Raw genomic sequence first — 22216 nt, 5'->3', positions numbered from 1 at the left:
GAAGGCCTGGTGAAGCCTATAACTTGATAACCACAGAATGTGGGAGCTCATATTCAAACACAGTATGTGGGAGCTCATTTTCAGGAAGGCCTAGTGAGGCCTATGACCTGATAACCACATTATATGGGAGCTATATTCAAGAAGGCCTGGAGAGGCCTATAACTTGATAACCACAGTATGTTGGAGCTCATATTCAGGAAGGCCTAGTGAGGCCTATGACCTGGTAACCATAATATGTGGGAGCTCATTCAACCATAGTATGTGGAAGCTCATATTCAGGAAGGCCTAGTGAGGCCTATAACCTGATAACCACATTACTCCTTTACAGTCAATTTCTGGGAGCTCACCTCAGGGAGGCCCAAGCACTGTCTGGTTGCAAAATGGGGACTGTCTCTGGTCAAGGAGGCCTGTTAAGACCTACTACCTGACCATCGAAAAAATCTTTAGATTTACTTTCTTACCCATAACATTTTGCCCCAGACTCTAAAACAGGAGACGTGGTCTGAAAAGAAACAGAAATATGTTAATTTCACATTTTACAAAAATACCAGAATTACACCTGCTCTTTTTGTTCACTGCTCATCATTTTAATTCCTCAATTAAAAAGCAGCCAAAAACACTGGATAACGCGATCTGGATGATAGGCTGAATTACTAAATATCTATCTTCTTAAAAGTCAGATAATATTCCATCATTTTAATTCATAGAATTAAATGCAGCCATAATCACCAGACAATACTGTTTTAACATTTATACGTTCTCGTAATCTACACACTGCCTCAGCAAGCGCGAGAAACGAGCCGTTAAAAAATATTTGGCTTTCATCCCTCGAGAAGAAAGTCAACAGGTGCGAGGTTGAAACATCCGGCAGCGCACGGATTTCTTCTTTCTCACGCACGCCGAGATATTTCTAAATGAACACTGCCAGCACCCTCAGGAACTGACTGTGAACGCCTCGTACCCAAACATTATTGTTTCACAGATCGCACGCACCACAGCTCAGATGCTGAACCCTCCTCCCTCGAGAAAAGGGTCCGACGAGAGCGGAGCATTTTTAAATAAAAAACGCTCACAGTTTGCACAAGAGGCTCTCCCGCGCGCTTCAGCGATATTCTCAAAACAGACAAACAGTCCCTGAAGACGAAAAGATGTTGTCATGTGTGCAAGGCTCCCCTTTATACATCCAGGTCGCACGTTAATCAATCAAGCTGATGATTCACGGGCTGTCGCCGGTCAACATGATTGACGTGAGTTGATATTTGATTTCAGACACCTGTCATGCCTGAGGCGTTCCCCATAGCGTCATTCTGACGTAGTGTAGAGTTCCCTTTCGAAAGGGAACACCTCTTAAGCGGACTGAATCACAAGCTGCTATTGTGAATGCCAGATTTTTTTAAAAGTGGTGTGCGACTAAAAACGTTTAAGAACCACTGGCCTAAATGATAATTTAAGGGTATAATAAATGAGTCAAAGTTGTTCATTATAAACATTACAGATATTACATCTTTAAAGACCGGCTCAAATGATAGAAGATTATTTCTGAGACTTTTGACCTTGTTTTGATGATACAGAGTAAGCACATTCATTAATCTGCATGGTGATGGGCAATTTCGAAACGCTGCTTCATGAAGCTTCTAAACATTTAGGAATCTTTTGTTTCGAATCAGTGGTTCAGAGCCATAGACAATAGAAAAATATGGGCACTGTGTCTGTGACATCACCCATAGGTTTCTGAAGAGCATTTTTGAAGCCCAAAGTGGGCGGAGCCAGCCATCGCCATCTTGGTATCGCGTCACTCACGGATAAATGAAAATAGGCAAAAAGGCGTGATTAGCTGAGGTGACGTCATGGCTAACAGACAGCAGACAAACGGCTATTAGTGACAGCAGTGGCAATCCATACCCTATTTAAGGGTATAGGGGACGATTTCAGACACAGCTGGTCGGCATTACTGGGAACGCCTTAAAAAACCATCACACCCATTTATGCCGTGGGGGAAAACAAGCTATTCGGATTAACACGCGTAGACCTTGTTAGGCACTTGATCTTTACTCTTTGTAATGATTATGACTGAGTTTTGCTTGGTGCAATATCGAAAAGTTGCTGTGTGGCCTTCTGCATATCTAATATCTTAATAAACCCGACCTGAGGTTTTATATTGCCAAATAAACAGACGGAGCCATTCGTCGATTCAAAAAGCCTGTGCAATACGTCCATTACAATTAAACATTTAGACTACATGATGCTGATATTATTGTAGAGATGAAAACATAAAGGATTTCATCACTTGCAATGGCAAAAGTTTGTTTAAGAAAAACGGCAATAAGATACTTGTCACAGGACTCAAACTGCGTCAAAAAAGCAGCCAATTTATCATTAACATAGTTTTTCACGTTGAGCTATCACATAGCGACTGAATGCATGAAGTTATTGATGAACAAAACATTCAAAAGTCTTTATTTCATTATGGGAAGTGCTGGGCTCATGTTTGTGCCTCACGTTCACAACCTGATATATAGTTGATGGACCCCCATTCATGACTTCCATTGTATTTTTATTTATTTTTTCTACTATGGAAGTCAATGGGGTGATATAAATATTGTAGAATGAGGTATCATGGTGCCATGTTCAAATTAAGATTTTAAACTAAAAATGTTACAATATTCAAATAAAGGTTTTATAATGTAGGCTAAGTGCCGCTTACATGTCTGCATCTCGAGAGATTGGAGAATTCAAGCGACAAATGATGTTTAATAAATAAGTTCAGGAGGAGCATGTTCAAACAGTCTATCTAATCAGGGGTGCATTTCCCATACAACGACATAACTTGCTGCTTCACTACCATAGCACGATATACATTGTTGAAGAACTCAACAAGCTAGTCTCGACTGTTTCCCGAAACCGTGTTGTCGCAAAGTGATCGTTCAAACACGTTGGTTAATGTGGTCATGCAGCTTTTGGAGTTGCTTTCTATAATGAATCTGTTTGAGATCAAATTAATTCTAGATGTTTTGCAATAAATTACGGACATGGCATCTGAGGACTAGCCTGTTATTTCTCATTTTTCTCAGTAATTTTGCTTTATTTCCAGTTTCAATCATCGGCTTACGTCACGTCCACACATGCGCACTCTTCAAAAACTACGCTTTAAATCTCTTGACAAACTAAAAGACGTAAATTACATTTTATGTACTCTTAATAAATGATATAGATTGAACCGAAAGTCAACTTTCTTATTGGCTCTCGATAGTCACGTTTCCACTGTCGGGCCAAAAGCAGGCGTGCTAGTGCATGCTAGCAGGCCAGTCGCATTTCCACTGTCACTTCCTGGGCTTGATTGGGCCTCGTCGGGGCTTCCTCTGGGCCAATGGCAAGGGTTTTCTGGCCCACCGAATACCTTGTTAATACCGTTAATTTGAAAACAGTTTCAGTAAAGAAGTTATTAGCTTACTCCACCATGTCGTGCATGACGTCATAAACCAACGTGGCTGAATGACCAATTTGCGACAATATGGTTTTGAGAAACAGTCGTGACAAGCAAGTTGATTTCTTGAACGAGGCATCGTACTATGGTAGTGAAGTGGCAAGTTACGTTGTTGTACAGGAACAGAGACGGAGTTTACCCAGCAAACACATTTACATTGTGGCAATGTCTGTGGCATGTTGCATTTCTACTATGCCAACGTCGCTGTCTACGTGCTTGCAACATTGTAATAACATAGAATTGTAAGACGTATAATTGTTTTTAATTAGTCATATGTTAGATAATTATATACTTTTAAAAAAAATATTGTTTATCCTTATTATTTAAGGGCCTGAAGGTGTCACGGTGGGATAAATGCAAAAAGGTGCGAGGACTCAAGTGCAGAGAATCAAATCAAATCAAATCAAATCAAGTATATTTGTATAGCGCTTTTCACAATACAGATTGTATCAAAGCAGCTTCACAGTATTAAAATAAAATAATACAACAAAGTTTGTTTCTAGTGGAATTTATTGATTGATAGAATAAAATTAAATATCCCCCAAATATCCCCAACTGAGCAAGCCAAAGGCAACAGTGGCAAGGAACCGAAAAAACTCCATCAAGTGACCTAATGGTGTCCTAAAACTCCATCAGGTGACCTAATGGAGAAAAAAAAAAAAAACCTTGGGAGAACCCAGGCTCAGTCGGGGGCCAGTTCTCCTCTGGCATTTATGAACTAGAGGCCGGATTGTAGTTTGAAACTGTGAGATTAATAATATTATATGAATGCCTGGCTGAAAAGATGCGTCTTTAATCTAGTTTTAAACTGGGAGAGCGAGTCCGAGCAACGAACAGTATCAGGAAGGCTATTCCAGAGTTTTGGAGCCAAATGTGAAAATGCTCTCCCTCCTTTGGTGGATCTGGATATCCTAGGTATGACCAAAAGCCTTGAATTTATTGATCTTAAAGAGCGCGATGGATTATAGGGTGATAGAAGATCCGTTAAATAGACTGGAGCTAAGCCGTTTAGGGCTTTATAAGTCAGTAGCAATACCTTATAATTAATACGGAACTTTATAGGTAGCCAATGTAGTGATGATAAAATCTGTGTTATATGATCATATTTTCTTGATCTAGTAAGAACTCTAGCAGCTGCATTTTGGACTAACTGTAGCTTGTTTATTGAGGATGCAGGACAACCGGCTAATAAAGCATTACAGTAATCTAGTCTCGAGGTCATGAATGCATGAACTAACTTTTCTGCATCAGAATCTGATAGCATATTACGTAGCTTAGCAATGTTTCTAAGGTGGAAAAAGGCTGTTTTTGTAACATACGAAATATGATTTTCAAAAGACAGGTTACAATCGAGTATAACACCCAGGTCTTTTACTGTAGAGGATAAAGTAACAGGACATCCTACGATGTCAAAGTTGTATTGTGAGAGGTTCTGTGGGCGGTTTTTTGAACCGATAAGTATTACCTCTGTCTTGTCTGGATTTAATAAAAGAAAATTACGCGTCATCCAATCTTTTATATCTTTAACACACTCTGTCAATTTGGATAATTTAGCGTTTTCATCCGGCCGTGATGAAATATATATTTGAGTGTCATCAGCATAACAATGGAAACTAATTCCATGTTTCCTTATAATATTTCCAAGTGGCATCATATATATTGAGAATAACAGAGGGCCCAACACAGATCCCTGCAGCACTCCATAGTTTACTGGAGTTATGATCGATTTTTCTCCATTTAAATAGACAAAATGGTAGCGGTCAGATAAGTATGATCTAAACCAGCTTAATGCTTGTCCTTGAACACCAGTATAATTTTGTAGTCGATCTAAGAGTATTGTGTGATCTATAGTATCGAACGCAGCACTTAGATCAAGTAAAACTAGTATTGAGATACAGCCTTGGTCAGAAGCTAAGAGTAAATCATTTGTGATTTTAACGAGCGCAGTTTCAGTGCTATGATGCGGCCTGAATCCTGACTGAAACTTTTCATAGATATCATTTTCTTGCAAGAAAGAGCCCAGTTGAGTGGACACAACTTTTTCTAGTATTTTAGACATAAAAGGTAGATTTGAAATGGGTCTATAATTTGCTAGATTATTATGATCTAATTGTGGTTTCTTAATGAGAGGTTTTATAACTGCCAGTTTAAATGTTCTTGGAACATGACCTAAAGATAAAGATGAGTTAATAATATTGAGGAGAGGCTCTTCCACTACAGGTAACACTTCCTTCAGTAGTTTAGTTGGTATAGGATCTAATAAACATGTTGTTGTTTTAGATGAAGTGATAAGTTTATTTAACTCTTTTTGTTCTATAGTTGTAAAGCACTGTAATTGTTCTTGCGGGGGGATAATTGAGGCTGAATTATAAGGTGCGATTGAGGATTGAACGTTTACAATTGTGGTTCTGATGTTTTCTATTTTCTCAGTGAAGAAGTTCATGAAATCATTACTACTAAACTGTAACGGGATATTTTGTTCGGGTGACGTCTGTTTATTTGTTAGTCTAGCCACGGTGTTAAATAAAAACCTAGGATTGTTTTGGTTGTTTTCTATTAGTTTGCGGAGGTGCTCAGCCCTGGCCGCTTTTAGGGCCTTTTTATAACGTGACATACTGTCTTTCCACACGATTCTAAAGACCTCTAAATTAGTTTGTTTCCATTTACGCTCTAAATTACGGGTTTCTCTCTTTAGAACATGCGTAGTATTATTGTACCATGGTGCTTTAATTTTCTCTCTGACCTTTTTTAATCTAATGGGTGCAACAACATCCAATGTTCTAGAGAGAATGGTGCTCATAGTGCTATTTAGTTCTTCTAGTTCATCTGTTTGTTTGGGTTCAGGCAGCAGCTGAGACAGATTAGATAAACAATTTGAGAAATTATCTATGGTGGATGGAAGGATTGTTCTGCCTGGTCGAAAACGCGGCACAGCATGACATATTACAGCAGTACGTAATATGCAAGTTACCAAGTAATGGTCAGTGACATCATCACTTTGTGGAATGATATCTATATCGGTTGGATCGGTTCCATATGATATAATTAAATCGAGTGTGTGATTAAGACGATGAGTTGGTCCGGTGACGTTTTGCTTGACCCCAAAGGAATTTAATAAATCTATAAACGCAGCCCCTAACGCATCATTTGAATTATCTACGTGTGTGTTAAAATCTCCAACAATTAATGCTTTATCTACATTGACCAATAGATCTGAGAGAAAATCTGCAAACTCTTTTAGGAAATCAGCGTAAGGCCCAGGCGGTCTATATACGGTAGCCAAGGCTAGAGATAATATGGATTTTTTTTTCTAACATCTAAGAGCGTAACATTTAGTACAAGTATTTCAAACGAAATAAACTTATAACCCGTTTTCTGAGTAACATTGAGAATATCTCTATAGACCGCTGCAACACCGCCGCCACGACCAATCAGACGGGGTTCGTGCTTATAGGAGTATCCAGATGGAGTAGACTCATTTAGACCGAAATAATCATTAGGTTTAAGCCAAGTTTCAGTAAGGCAAAGTACATCGAAGCTATTATCTGTGACTATTTCATTTACAATAACTGCCTTAGGTGTGAGTGATCTAATGTTTAGAAGACCTAGCTTTAGAAATTGTTTTTGATTACTAATAGCAACATTTTCTGGTTTAATAACAATTAGATTTTTTCTAGATCCTGCAGTAGATTTATTATTTGATCTCACTAAACGAGGAACAGACACAGTTTCTATGCAATGTTCTACACTATTTATATCAGTTAATTTGGTGCAGCAGAGACTATGATTTGGACTTTTGGTTACTAGTCAAAAGGTATTTAACATTTTGGAGATGTTATCTGACAGAAGATCCGATCCGAATCTGCTTGGGTGTAAGCCATCAGCACGGTAAAGCCTAGGACGCTCCCAAAACAGATTCCAATTATTTACAAAGAGCAGTTTCTGCTCATTGCACCATGATATTAACCATTCATTTAGCGCAAATAATCTACTAAACTTTTCATGACCTAGTCGGTACGTGGGAAGCGGTCCTGACACAATGATCGTTATATCAGGCGATGTGCTGCGTACCGTATCGATCAGATTCCTGAAGTCTTTCTTCAGAACCTCTGTCTGGCGCAGCCTGATGTCGGCCCCTCCCGCGTGCAGGACCACAGTTCCGACGCGCTCGTTCAGAATCTCGGGAACGTGAGCAGCGATTTCAGAAACACGAGCACCAGGAAAGCAGTGACTATGCACCTTACTTTTATTTAACGTAGCGTGTACGTGTCGAACGATGGAATCACCGATGATCACAGCATCGCGTTCTGCTTCGCGAAGAGGGGAGAAGCGGTTTTGTGTGGATATCTCGAAAACCGGGAGGGTCGGAGAGAGTTTTCTTGGTCTAGACCTGACTTGCGTCTTCCGCTGCGGAAATATCCAGGCTTCGTGGTGGCATGTTGGAGCCGGCGTAAACGAGACCATAGCTGATCGCGGCCTCGACGCTCGTGACCGATGCTGAGTAACGCACGGAGTAGACGAGGTCGGAGTCAGCGGGTTAGTAACGTTAATCACTGATTTGTGTGCATCGGCGCGTGATGTTTCAAGAGCCAAACGCCGGTCTATCAGCTCGGCTTTTCTCACTAAAAGGTCGTGGATCTGTTTCTCAACAGCTTCCAGCTCAGACTGTACCGCGATTTAGCTCAAATGTGTCCTCACCTGCACCAAAAGGTAGACTACTTACATCTGATATATTCGCCATTTTAACAGATGGACAGTAAGTTAAGTTAGCAACGACGCTACCAGTGATGCTATCAATATTAATACTAATTTATGGCTTAAGTCTTGGATAAAATCCGTCTTTTTAGTGGTACGGGTGTGGAGTAGACGCACGATAGGCGAAAAAAATGTTTGTTTATAAATGAGTGCGGAGAAGACGCGTTCAGCCGTGATCCACGGACGTAACCTATAAGCGTATCCAGCGTTGGATCACTAGGCTTGAGACGCGTCTGCTCAACAGTCCGCGTTATAACTATGAGGTGAGGAAAAATAGAAAATGTTCGTTGTAAGTGAGTTTAAAGAGAAATCAAGAATTATAAATCAATCGATGGAGCTCCAAAAACAACAACGCGTTCAGACGCGACGCATGCGCATTCGAAACAGGAAGCATGCGCATTCGAAACAGGAACAGGAGAAATGAAGTTTATTTATAAAAGAAACACTAAACAAAACCCACAAGGGGGAAAACATAACTAATAAATACCAAACCAAAACAGAACAGAACAGAACAAGAACTTTCTGGAGGATCACGGGGAACAGGAAACATTAGACAACGTACCGACACAGACTGTTCTTCTTCTTCTTCTTCTTCTTCTTTCCAATTTTACGGCGGTTGGCATCCAGCTTTTTGGTGCATTACCGCCCCCCTCTGCTCCGGAATATGGATCAGATAATAGATTTTATAATACAACTTTGTCCATTCTCTTTCCTACACTTACATAACACTCATTCCCCTCAAATAAACACTCACACACAAAACACACTTTAATTATCAATTAAATCCTATTGAAAAGTCCCACCTCCCTTAAAAATAACATCAATATTCTACTCTGAGTCCCATTTACTGCGCTTAATAACCCTTTTAATGTAATCTCCTGCACCCCAATCTGCCTCAACTTATTCTTCATTACCTGCCTCTGCATTTCATATCTCTTACAACTCATAATTATATGCTCCACTGACTCCTCTTCTCGACAACCCTCACACAACCCTGTCTGGTGCTTCCCTATCAACTTTAGTGTTTTATTCAGTGAACAGTGTCCCAACCTCAACCTCGTCATCACAGCCTCTTCTTTCCTATTCCCACTTCCCACCCTATCCCCTTTAACATTTCTCTGAATTTGGTATAAATGCCTCCCTTTCTCCTCTCTATCCCACTTCTCTTGCCATCTTTTATTTATTTTCTCCCAAATTATGCTTTTAACCTCTGCTTTACTAACATTAACCTGTACTTCTACATTCTCTTTTGTTAGCGCCCTTTTAGCCAGCCTATCTGCCATCTCATTACCTGTAATGCCAACATGTGCTGGCACCCACATAAATTTAACCTGACATCCCATATGACTTAACCTTGTGTTTAATTGAAGTACTTCATACAGGATATCTTGCCGAGCTTTTGAATGGAATGACCTTAAACTTGCCAAGACTGATAAAGAATCAGAACATATTAAAACCTTTTCCTGTCTTACCTTTTCCACCCATTGTAAAGCAATTAAAATTGCCATCATCTCTACTGTATATACCCCTAAATTATTAGATGTTTTTTTACAAATTTCTACTTCTTTCCCTGGAATTGCCACCCCAAACCCTGTTTCTTCTGTCTCTGGTTTTTTAGCACCATCTGTATAAATCTGCATAAATTCACTATAGTTCCCACTTACTCTATTGTTAAATATTCTTTTCAGATTAACTTCTTCCTTTTCTTTCCTTTTCTCCTCATGCACATACCAGTCTACCTCAGGCCATGTCATCTTCCAAGGGGCAATCTCTGGAAAAACTACCGTAGGACTTATTCTAAGATTAAATACTTCTAACTCTTTAGCTACATTATTTCCAATTCGACCAAAGTTTTCCTTTAACTTTCTTCCATTTTCCCAGCAATCCTGCAATACTGCTTTTGTAGGATGCGAGTCATTATGGCCCTGCAATCCAGCCCAGTAATTCGCCATCAGTTGAATCCTTCTTAATTCCAGTGGCATTTCTCCCATTTCCACTTGTATGGCAGGTACTGAAGAAGTTTTAAAAGCACCACAGCAAATTCTTAAAGCTTGATTCTGAATAACCTCCAACCTCATTAAAAGCGACTTAGCTGCAGACCCAACCACTATACTACCATAATCTAACACTGATCTTATCAGAGCCACATATATACTTTTAAGCGATGAACGACTGGCACCCCACTCTCTTCCTGTCAAACATCTCATCACATTAATGACTTTCTTGCACTTATCTTCCATTTTCTTTATATGTTCTGCAAATGTCAACCTTGCATCTAAAATCACTCCCAAAAACTTAATGGAATTTACCCTCTCTAACTGTCTCCCATACATCATTAGCTTAATTTCTTCCTGAATTCTTTTCCTGGTAAAAAAGACTGTCTGAGTCTTTTCTATTGAAAACCTGAATCCCCATTCATAAGCCCATTCCACCACTTTATCTATTGCTTTCTGCACCTTCCTAATTGTATACTCTATATTTCTTCCTCTTTTCCACAATGCCCCGTCATCTGCAAACAATGATGTTCCAATGTCTTCTGAAACATTTACAAAGACATCATTTATCATTATAATAAATAACAAAGGACTTATCACACTTCCTTGAGGTGTCCCGTTCCCAACCTCATATTGGCTTGACTCTTCTGCCCCTATTCTTACTTGAATTTTCCTACCAAACAGAAAATCTTTTATCCAGTTAAACAAATTCCCACCTATCCCTATTTTATCCAACTTGATTAATAACCCCTCCTTCCACATCATATCATAGGCCTTTTCAATATCAAAGAATACTGCAACTACAGTCTCTTTATTTACTTGTGCCCTTCTTATTTCAGTCTCTAATCTTACTACTGAATCCATTGTGTTCCTTCCCTTCCTAAATCCACTCTGACAACTTACCAGTAATCCTCTTTTCTCTATTTCATATGAAAATCTCTCTGTTATCATCCTCTCCATTATCTTACACAAGTTAGATGTTAGAGCAATTGGTCTATAACTTATGGGTTTACTTGGATCTTTGCCAGGTTTCCTAATTGGAACCACTACTGCTTCTTTCCATGCACCTGGCAGTTTTCCCTCCTTCCATATCTTGTTAAATACCTCCAGTAACTTTAATAGTGATCTTTCCCCAAGGTGTTTTAACATTACATAACACACCTGATCCTTCCCTGGAGAAGTAGGCTTTGCTCTTTTGATCGCTCTAACCAATTCCGCCAGAGAAAAAGCCTCATCAATAATACTACCAGTCTCTTCCTTCCTATTTAACGCATGCATATTTTGATTTAAAGTTACTGACCTTCTCCTTCTCTCTTCTTCTGATAAATTTTCTGAACTGTGTATCTTTGTAAACGCCTTTGCCATTATTTCTGCCTTTTCCAGATTAGTGACACCTATCTCCTCCTCTAATATCAACACTGGGTACTCCCACTGTCTCCTATCTCCACCCATCCTCTTTATCATTGACCATACCTTACCCACAGGTGTTGATCTTCCAATTTCATCACACAATTTACTCCAACTCGCCCTCTTTGCCTGTCGAATAGTTCTTCTCACTTCTGCCTGCGCTTTTTTATACTGAATTAGTGACTGCATGTTATGATCCCTCTTTACTTGTTTAAACGCTTTATTTCTTTTCCTCACTGCCTTTTGACACTCTTCATTCCACCAAGGCACCAATTTTCTATTACCTCTATTTTTCCCTTTAGGAATAGCTTCTTCCGCTGCCATTATGATTGCTGAAGTAACTTGGCTATTAATCTCCTCTATACTTCCAGCTATATCAATCCTAGTCATTATTTCTTCACTCATCTTCTTGAATTTATCCCAGTCAGCTTTTTCAAATATCCACTTTGGGATCCTTTCTTCTACCCTTATTTCTTGTCTTCCACCTACTCTGCATATAACTGGGTAGTGATCACTACCCAGAGTATTTGTTTTCCAGACCTCCCATCTAGTATTTCCAGCCAGATTGTTAGACACTAATGTTAGGTCTAATGCAGATTCCATTCCTGTTACTAAATTTATCCTAGTTCCACTTCCATCATTCAGACTGACCAATTCTCTCTCGTCCATCAATTCTTCAATTATCTTACCATTTGCATCTGTTTGTACTCCCCCCCACAGAGGGCTATGAGCATTAAAATCTGCACACCAGACTACTTTTTGTCTATCCTGACCTTGAATACTTAATAAATGATCAATCATCATCCTTTTACATGGGTTATAATAGTTGATAACACTTATCCCCTCCCCTTTTTCCCCACACCTCCACCGCTATATATTCCTGATCATCTCCCATTTCTATTAACCTATATGTCAATCCAAGCTTTATAAATGTGGCACACCCACCTCCTCCTCCATCAAACCTATCTTTCCTTAATACAGTATACCCATGTATTACAAAATCAAGATTTGGTTTCAGCCATGTTTCCTGTATACACATCACATCTGGTTTCTCTTCCAATTTATTTATGAAATGCTTAAATTCTTGACCATTAGCCATTAAGCTTCTAGCATTCCATTGTAAAAGAATTACCATTAAAATGATTAACCAACCCATGATGCCTCTTGACTTGACTGAATAGTCAGGTTCTCTCTCACGTCTTCCCATGTCAGCCCTACCAGTCCCAAATGATTAACTGCAGCTTTAACTATCAACTGGATTTTTTCATTTTTTGATTTCACTTCTGCAGTGCTATTTATCACCCCTGCTATGAATGTAACTAGATCTCTTTTTCCCACATACAATCTATCATTGGTTCTTTGATGTTGTACTTGTTCTTCCATAACCACTGGCTCTCTCATTTCATCTACCTTCTCTTTTGACACTCTTACAGCTTCAGCATAGGATATCCTTTTCTCCACTATTATCTTTTGAATATTAGTCTCCCGTCTCATAATTTCACACCCTCCATATGCCACATTGTGGGCACCTCCACAACTGCAACACTTTGGTGGAACCCCTGTACCACACTTCCCATATTCATGGTCTCCTCCACATCTAGCACACCTTCTCTGCCTATTACAATTCTTTGCTGTGTGCCCAAATCTCTGGCAGTTAAAGCACCTCATTGGCTTTGGTACAAACATCCTGACTGGATAACTCATAAAACCCAAGAATACTTTCGTTGGAATATGTTCTCCTTCAAATTCTACTGACACCGTTTCACTATCTCTCATCACTCCTTCCTTTGCTGACTTCAATCTTTGTACATTAAGTACTTTCCCTCCTTTTATATTCCTTTTTAATTCTTCCATGCTAACACTCATTGGCACCCCCGTTATCACTCCTGTGCTTCCACCTCCCATCCGAGCTCCTACCCTTCCTGTATTATCCACCTTGCATTTTCCTATCTCTTTAACTTTTAGCGCTTTTTCCATTTGCACTACATCAGCACATCTCACCAATAAATTGCCATCATTTAGGACCTTTGCATATTCGATATCCCCTATCTTGTTTGCCAGAGTTGTTGTTAGCACTAGTGGGCTAACTTTCTTCATACTCCCCTGGTTCTTTTCATTAAATCTTATTATGACTACATACTTTTCCTCTCTTTCTTTTTGAACCATAACTTGCCCCTCTTCTTCACTTTCTGTGTCATTATCTTTCTCATTTCTTACTCTTTTATTCCCTTTGATTCTTTTATCATTCATCCGTCTCCTACCTTCTTCCTTTTCTTCATCCTCTCCTTCATTATACATATTATTCCAGCCACCTACCGCTGATCCATTCACGGAGCAGTCGTGCTCAACCGCCTTTTCGAAAATCCGGCTATAGATTCTCACTGACAGTTCAACTACGCGTGAGACTCAACCTCTTGTCTGAGCTACCGCCGCGCTTCACGATCCACCGTCCGACACAGACTGCAAACAAGAGGGGACTTATAAGGGGAAACTAATCAGGAGGGAACAGGTGGTTGAACTCAAACAATAATCAGATAACAAGGGGGAGGGATCAGACAATGACACGAGCACATGGCCCAACATAACAAAGCACCCATGTGTAGCACAAGACAGGACAGGCATGTGAAAGAAGGATTACAAATTTAAGAATCTATTTCAGATATGCTTCCTTACATAACATCATGGTGAAGAATACTGATTTTAGCATTTGACGTTTTAATTTAGATTCCAATACAAACTGAGAAAGTGATTGAGTTTACAGCAAGATATTCCTGCCAGACCTGTTTTCTCTATTGTGTTTTAAATGAGTCAGATCACTGAGATTCTCACCTTTCGGAGCCGAGACGTTGAATCGTTAGGTTGATTGGATTAGCTGTAGGGGAGACTTTCACCTTTTGTCTTTAATGGCTCTGGGATGGCTCTTGGAACTGGAGTTCCTGGCCAGTATCAGCATTTGAATAGTTATGCTGATTCAATTGGACTGGTAGTGCTCTCAGAGTAGGGTGTGTTCCTACTTCATTTGCATGCTTTGTTCAGAGTCTCCACCTCTATGTAATCCCTCCCCCTTGGAATGTATATAGCCACAATGCATACTGTATTAGATTCAGATTTTGTTGGACGAACCGCAGCCGCGCTCAATAAAGAATAACTTTTGAACGTGATCCCAACGTCTCCTGGTCTCTGCTTCGATGAAAGGAAACTTTCCAACAGGCCTAACAGTAAATTCATATAAATCAACACCTGAAAGTTTACACTTTAAAGAGTAAAAATTACATTGAAGTTTAGTTAATTCAACTTTATTAAAACTGTATATGGTAATCAAATTGCACTTCCAAAAGTCATACATTTGTGAAAAAAAAAATATATATACAGTGAGTGGACTAAGGTTAACTAGCATGAGCAGACATGAGAAAATCTAGCAAAGAAACAAATGAGACGACAAATCAAAGGAAAAAATAAACAGGTGTGTGAGCAGTTTCAAATGTTTTTTTCTTCTCAGTGAATTTCCACAAAAAAAAAAAAAAAACATTAACGTGCAACAAGTAGGTTACACGCTTAAGTCGCTGAAATCAATTACTCGTGATTAAACTCATTTTGGCTTCATACTTTTGGCATAAAGTTAAATATTTGTCATACTTGACCAGAAGATGTTCAAATAAATTAGACAAGGTGTAGGTTGTGTTTGAATAATTTTGTATCTGAGCTGAGGTAAATTAAACACAATTCTCGGGTATCCTTGCTAGATGAAGAATGAGACAGTGTGTTAATTGTTACAAGGATTTTAAGTAAATCCTACAAGTTATTTTTTCAGTGTATATAGTTTGAGTAAGATTTACAAACAAAGAGTGAGTGAAATGTATTGAGCAAAGTAAACTTCAAATGAGTAAGTATAAATTACTCCACAAACTCTAACTGGCCAAGTTAAATTTACTTATGCTCTTTGTTAATTTTACCTAACTTAGTTAAATGTCCATACATGTCACATTTTCTTAAAAAATAGGAATGCAAAAACGTGCAAAATAAAAAAGTACATTTTACTTTTTTTTTTTTTAAGAACATCGAACCCTGGTACACTGGCATAAAAAAAACAACTCAAGACACACACATACATTTGAACATTTGACCTCTCTATCCTAGGGTAACTAAACCCTAAAATAACTTTTTTTAGTTAATGATCTGTAAAACTGGGGCTGTAATGCTGTTCATTGATTCAAGTATTTTTTTTTTTTTACATTTGGGTTTAAAGTGTTTTAATTCTACAATACATGGTGTAAAAACATCTGAGTGCTGCCCTCTTCAGGTTGAACAGTGGCTACTGCAGTTGACTTTTCCTATTGGAAGTTGTGGTGGCTGGTGACCTCAGAGGGAACCAGCTAACCATGCCCTTGCCTACAGAGAGATGCGTCTCAGATGCACGCTTCCTCTCCACTGGGCTCTGCCTTCTTTTCCAGCATTTTTCAAATATTGCCAGTGGGTGGAGTAAGGCTCTGACCAGGGGTTTAGTTACCCTTTAATATGCCATAAATGGTAATGTTTGTTCTTTGCACAGGACACCGGTTGTTACTTCCTGATATTATGTGTATAAATATTACCTCTTCACTCAATAGATATGAGAATATAACTGCATTGCACAGGCTCTGGCTCTTCACAAAATCTGTTGAAGGCAACAATTTGAAAACCAAGGTGAGGTTTTGGAACAGAAACCTTCTGAATAAATGTTTTACCTGAAGTATTTTTGAGCTTTGTGTTTAAATGCATTGAGAATCGCAGTGTGCAGCATATGAGTGCATGCAGACATTTAACTTTTCCTGCTTATTAATTTCAGGTTCATCATGGCAATGCTGAAAAGTTGTCTGCTTCTTTTCATTATCTTCTCCATGGGGAATACAGAAGGTAACCAAGACATTTATTTTGTAAAAACCTAAACATTTTGGAAATATGAAATATTCTATTGACTAATAATTCCATGATTATTAAGGAGTTTACAGTGTATAAAGTACACATATTTTGAGCATATAATCACACAAACATAAAATAAGCTACATAAATAAAAAATAAAAACAAATTCTTTGCAGTGACAAGAGATGCCATTACAAGAGATGTTAATGGACTGGATGGACTGGATGTTGATTTAGCCAGAAAATGCCCCGCTACATGGACCAAATTTAGACTCCGATGCTACAAGTACTTTTCTCATCCGGCTAAATGGATCACAGCAGAGGTAATGTGTACAACAAAATGATTTGGTCAAACTTAATATTAGGTGTCTTTAACTACGTCTTAAAAGACAGATGTAAAGACATGTATGTACACAATAAGTGCATTGTATCTGCGTTTTGTGACATCTGGATAAATTTTCCATGCAAAATAACACAGTCATACTCAAAAATGATCTATCGAATGTTACCATCATTGTGTATCGAGTATTGAGGTCTCTGTGTTCATGTAGTTTGTTACTTTTATTTACTTAAAGTATGGAGTTTATACAGTATTTATTGTATTATTTATTTAGATATTTCTAAGTAAAGCATACACTTTAAATGTGTGGTTTAATTTAGTGTTATTTTGTTGAGTAAAAAGTTAATTGTGTTCTATTACTGAAGTTAGTTAAGTAAATGTTACTTTATTCTATATGTGAAATTAAATAAATTAAATATTCTTAAGTAATATTTACTTAATTACTTCAATTAAATGTAAAATTCAATAGTAAGTAGATTTTACTTGATAACAGGCAAGTTGTAAAGAGCAGTAGCAGTAAAATTTACTTAACTTTACTTATTAATGCAAATTATTACAAGGATTTTATCAATAGATCAATTAGAACAGACTTTGTTTGCAAATGTCTAAAATGTTGTCACTTTTGCTTTATGCTACAAAACATTTGATTTTGTATATTGACAATAAAAACAAAATCTGTCTCTTTAGAGAAACTGTCAAAGTCTTGGAGCGAACCTCGCATCTGTGCGTAAAAAACGGGAAAATGATTTCCTGCTGGGTCTGGTGCCTTCTTCCACACCTACTTGGGTTGGTGCTCATGATGCTATGGTAAGTTCAAATGTGTGTCCTACACTCTAAAAGAACACTGGGTTAAAAACAACCCAAGGACTGGGTAAAGAAAGGACAGAACTCATGATTGGTTAATTTTATAGCTAATTGGGTTGTATATTTAACCCAGCATAATGGGTTGATTAAGCCATCAGAGTTGATTCTTTTTTATTATTTTTTATTATTATATCTTTCCTTCATACATGAATGAACGTTCTTGGAGCGAACCTCGCATCTGTGCGTAAAAAACGGGAAAATGATTTCCTGCTGGGTCTGGTGCCTTCTTCCACACCTACTTGGGTTGGTGCTCATGATGCTATGGTAAGTTCAAATGTGTGTCCTACACTCTAAAAGAACACTGGGTTAAAAACAACCCAAGGACTGGGTAAAGAAAGGACAGAACTCATGATTGGTTAATTTTATAGCTAATTGGGTTGTATATTTAACCCAGCATAATGGGTTGATTAAGCCATCAGAGTTGATTCTTTTTTATTATTTTTTATTATTATATCTTTCCTTCATACATGAATGAACGTCTACGGATTAACTTAAATCCTATAAATGTTTTTAAAACACTCTATATATATGCTTTGACTGACTACATAACAGGTCCATAAACAATCAGTGCACAGTTCTGAGAACATATTTTAATATCATAGCCTGCGTATTTATGTTCTGTATATTTTTGAGTAAAATTTTATGCAAGGCATCAGACGTTTCCATCAGGCAAAAAGACCAACACGAGTCATGCGACACTAGTGTAAAAGGTGACTCGCATCGCGCCTCTGTATGTTGCTTTGCATAAAATGTAAACAATAAACAGCACAATAACGAATTTAAAGATAAAATTAAATGTACACAAACCTGTATTTTACAGAAGACATAGGCCTAAACCATTTTGACGGTGCTGCGCTCTCTCCTGAAGAGACCTGTGGCAAAAGCCTGCAATAAATAACACACTCCCTGGTTTGTTGCGTCTGACCCAAGCTCTGGGTAGCACAAGACAACTACCCACATGCTGAAAAAATAGCCCAACATTTTTTGTAAAGAAAGTGTAAAGAGACATTTTTGTTTGTCTAAAAAATTAAAATTCAGCTTTAAACAGTAAAGGCAAAGTTTCTAATGAAGATGGTTTTACTTCAAATCTGAACTTAAAGGTATAGCAGAGGATTTTTTACTTCCGGGTGGATCACCTATACTATTGGTCCTCCCAGTGGTGGAGCCAGAGGGGGGTCTGGGGCACTGGACACCCCTGACATGCGATTGGCCACCCCGGGTGCCACCCCAAAATTTTATTTGCTACTGGCAGTTGCTGATGCTGATTTAAAAAAAAAAAAAAATTACGTTCGCCGGCAGCGCGGTTTTCAAACGGACGAGCAGAGGACGAGAGATGGTTGCAAGATACCGAACTTCACCGAATAAGAAAACATCATATTTGAAGTAAGTTTTTAAGGTTTAGCATCAGGGTGGTTTGCTCCGAATAGCCTACATTAGGCCTAATACACGCATATGCAGTACCTTGCCGTTACAGTATACAACTGTTCTAGCTAATGTGAGGATAGGAGATCAAAACGCAGGCAAAGAAAAGCAGAAACAAGTGATATCATAATGCGATCACTATAGGACTATGAAGCTTTATGGGTGTAGGGTGTTGATGGACTTGATCTACTGTGTTTTGATCATCATTATGAATCTGATCTAGATGTAGTCTTTGATAAAAATGCGATTTTCTCAGCTTTTTGCTCATGTTGCTTTTTATGAAACTTGCCAACATTCATGTGTTGATAAAAAAAGATGCACAAAGCTAGAATAAAACAATTTTTTGTCTGTTCATTCTTTTGGTATGTTCAGATATTCATACAACAAAATATTCTGGGGTGCCATGAAATTGTGAAAATTACCAAAAACACCATTTTTTTTTATAGGCTACTGCGAGAAAGAGTTAAGATAAAAATGTTGGTAATTGGATGATGATTAGAATATAAATATGATTGGAATCATATTTTAAATTTGTCATATTTTTGAACAGGGTCAATTAAACATGAAAAGAAAGGGATAGATATCAGAGTTCTTTTTAAATAAGCACAAACATAGTCCAGTCATTTTATGAAAAAAGGTTGAACAAATTGCAACAGAAGCAAACTCAAATAATTTTGTATCCTCAATATGTCCTGAGTAAGGAAAAAAAGTCTAGAAGAATCCCATTAGGGGAAAGTTTCGAAAACTGTTTCTGGGGATTCACTTTTTATTTTACCTTTTGTCCTTTGCATTCTCCTTACCATTGTCTCCTGTTCTTCCCTCAGACTCGTCCCCCAGAAACAGTCCCAGACCCAGTCCCAAACCCAATCTCTTGCTTCTGTTGAGTTTGCTTCTGTTGCAATTTGTTCAAGGTTGACCCCCATTTTGGCTTAAAATGACTAACAGGCAGATCAGGTGCAAACAGACCCCAGCCCTTGCATCACCACTGGCTAGTCAGAGTCAGTGTGGTCAGACTTCAGGACCAGCAACAGGTCAGAGCATCTACCAGACACAGGCAGTCAATCACATACCCAATTCAGGAATTTAAGTTGAGATGATTTTGCCAGATTAAAAGGATAGTTCACCCAAAAATGAACACAAAAAAATAATTATAATTAGAAAGAATAATTATAAATTATTATAAAGAAAGAATTATGTTGTATTAAATCTTCCTAGGATAAGATTGTATATTGATGGGCAATACAATTGTTTACATTTTTCAAGTACAATTAAAAAAACAGTTTTTTTTTGTAAATGTGAGTTTTTTTGTAAATAAACGCAGCAGTAGATAACAGACACATGCTACGGTATCTTATCTCCTTGGTGCTTAAGCTTTGTTTTCTGCAAATATTTTGGATGTTCAACACTTATAGACACAAACAGAGTGACCCAATTCCTTCCATAAGCTTTTCCACTGTGTGTGTGTGTACTGTGTACCCCCGAAAGTAGCAGTGGCCACCCCCTGGCCACCCCATGTATAAAACTCTAGTTCCGCCACTGGGTCCTCCTAATTGTCAATCATTCTGGTGAATCAATCAAACTTATTCAAAGAGTGGAGAGAGCGGGTCTTATCTAAAATTCGGAAAGATCCTCCACTATACCTTTAATTCGCTTGTCTGACAACTGTAGTGCACTCTTTGTATTCACTCTCTTCACTCTTTAGGATGGACATTGGATGTGGAGTGACGGAACTGTGTTTCTGTATACCCATTGGTGCGCTGGAGAACCTAACAAAAATCCACATGGTTATGAGAACTGTTTGGAGATCAACTATTCCTGTAAGAATGCAGTCTGTTTTTTAATACTTTCAGTTATAATTTACAATCCTACAATTTTACATCATACAGTAACATGAATTTGGATTTCACAAAGGGCCTTAAGTTAAATATTCCATTTCATTTTGATTCTAACACCACTATAATGATCAGAATAACTGATTTGATTATTTCACCTTACAGGTAAACGTTGCTGGAACGACAGGGGCTGTTTCCACTCAAGGCCCTATATTTGTGTTAAGAACCTGCAAGACCGTCATGCTGCTCCACAGTTACTTTGATTGAACTAAATTTTTCCGACATTATATTGTCAAAAATGTTATTCTGAAATCAAATATCTTCTAAACTTTAATCTCTTTTTTTAGTATCTTCTCTGAAACACTCCTCAAATTAATAAAAGCATTGAAAAAGCAAATTGTGCATTGTGGATAATAATGTATGTCAAAATATAAGTATATTGTGTTGCAAGGTTTGAGGAAATAGTTATTAAAATAGCATTAAATGATGTCATCATCAGGGGCGGGGTTTATGCTGTAACTGCACACATGCTTCATCATTTGCATGTTTGTTTCCTGGATTATAAGCAAATATAGAACTCATCCAGGGCCCTTTTTAGTTTTCTGTCTTATAAAATATCGCATTATTTTGGTGTGACACCTCTGCAAACAAATCAGAGATTGAGTGAACTGTTTGAACGAATCAAACTGAATCACAAACAATTTCAGACCATTTTCTAAACCTGTTTAGTTAGATCAATAGTGATTCGCTCACTATTCTGGCATTGCTAATTCTGATTCTAAACAGCTGATAGAAAACACAAAGGAATATTCTCGGGTCGAAAGTAATCTACAATATCAGAAAATGATTTATCAGCAATATTTTACTGGGGCACAGTGTATTTCAAAAAGGGTCCAGCGACGCCCACAGATCTATATGGTATCGCAAAATTTTAAAACAATGAGAATCATTTTAATTCAGCGATCTGCATCAAAGGCAGAAAATTGGTTTTGGTTTAGGACTATTTTTTAATAACATACTCAATTTTATTTGTAAATTGGTCATCAGTTAATTTTACACTTGCAAAATTATTTCGCCAATTTATTATCTTTGAAATGTGGGTGATTTCAGTGAGCAAACATACTCATGCAGTGATCCTGCAGTTAAGCAGTGTGACACTCTCAGGGTCATATTCTTACAAAGGTCATATCATTTTTCTGCCAGTGTCTGGGTAATTTTAA

The 22216-nt window shown here is 38.0% G+C and overlaps 2 long non-coding RNA genes across 2 annotated transcripts; both read left to right on the top strand.

Annotated features, from left to right (window-relative positions):
• The first annotated feature begins 16233 nt into the window (after positions 1 to 16233).
• Positions 16234 to 17686, top strand: LOC311085084. The gene is made up of 4 exons (XR_014606729.1): positions 16234 to 16323; positions 16466 to 16533; positions 16716 to 16861; positions 17566 to 17686. It is a non-coding gene; the product is annotated as an uncharacterized lncRNA (long non-coding RNA).
• A 211-nt stretch (positions 17687 to 17897) lies between these two features.
• LOC311085083 lies at positions 17898 to 21385 on the top strand. The gene is made up of 3 exons (XR_014606728.1): positions 17898 to 18006; positions 20867 to 20981; positions 21162 to 21385. It is a non-coding gene; the product is annotated as an uncharacterized lncRNA (long non-coding RNA).
• The last annotated feature ends 831 nt before the right edge of the window (positions 21386 to 22216 follow it).

The sequence above is a fragment of the Abramis brama genome (assembly GCF_963993115.1).
Source record: "Abramis brama genome assembly, chromosome: 6".
NCBI classification, from domain to species: Eukaryota; Metazoa; Chordata; class Actinopteri; order Cypriniformes; family Leuciscidae; genus Abramis; species Abramis brama.
The sequence above is the reverse complement of the archived record's forward strand: the minus strand, read 5'-3'. Positions and strand labels throughout refer to the sequence as shown.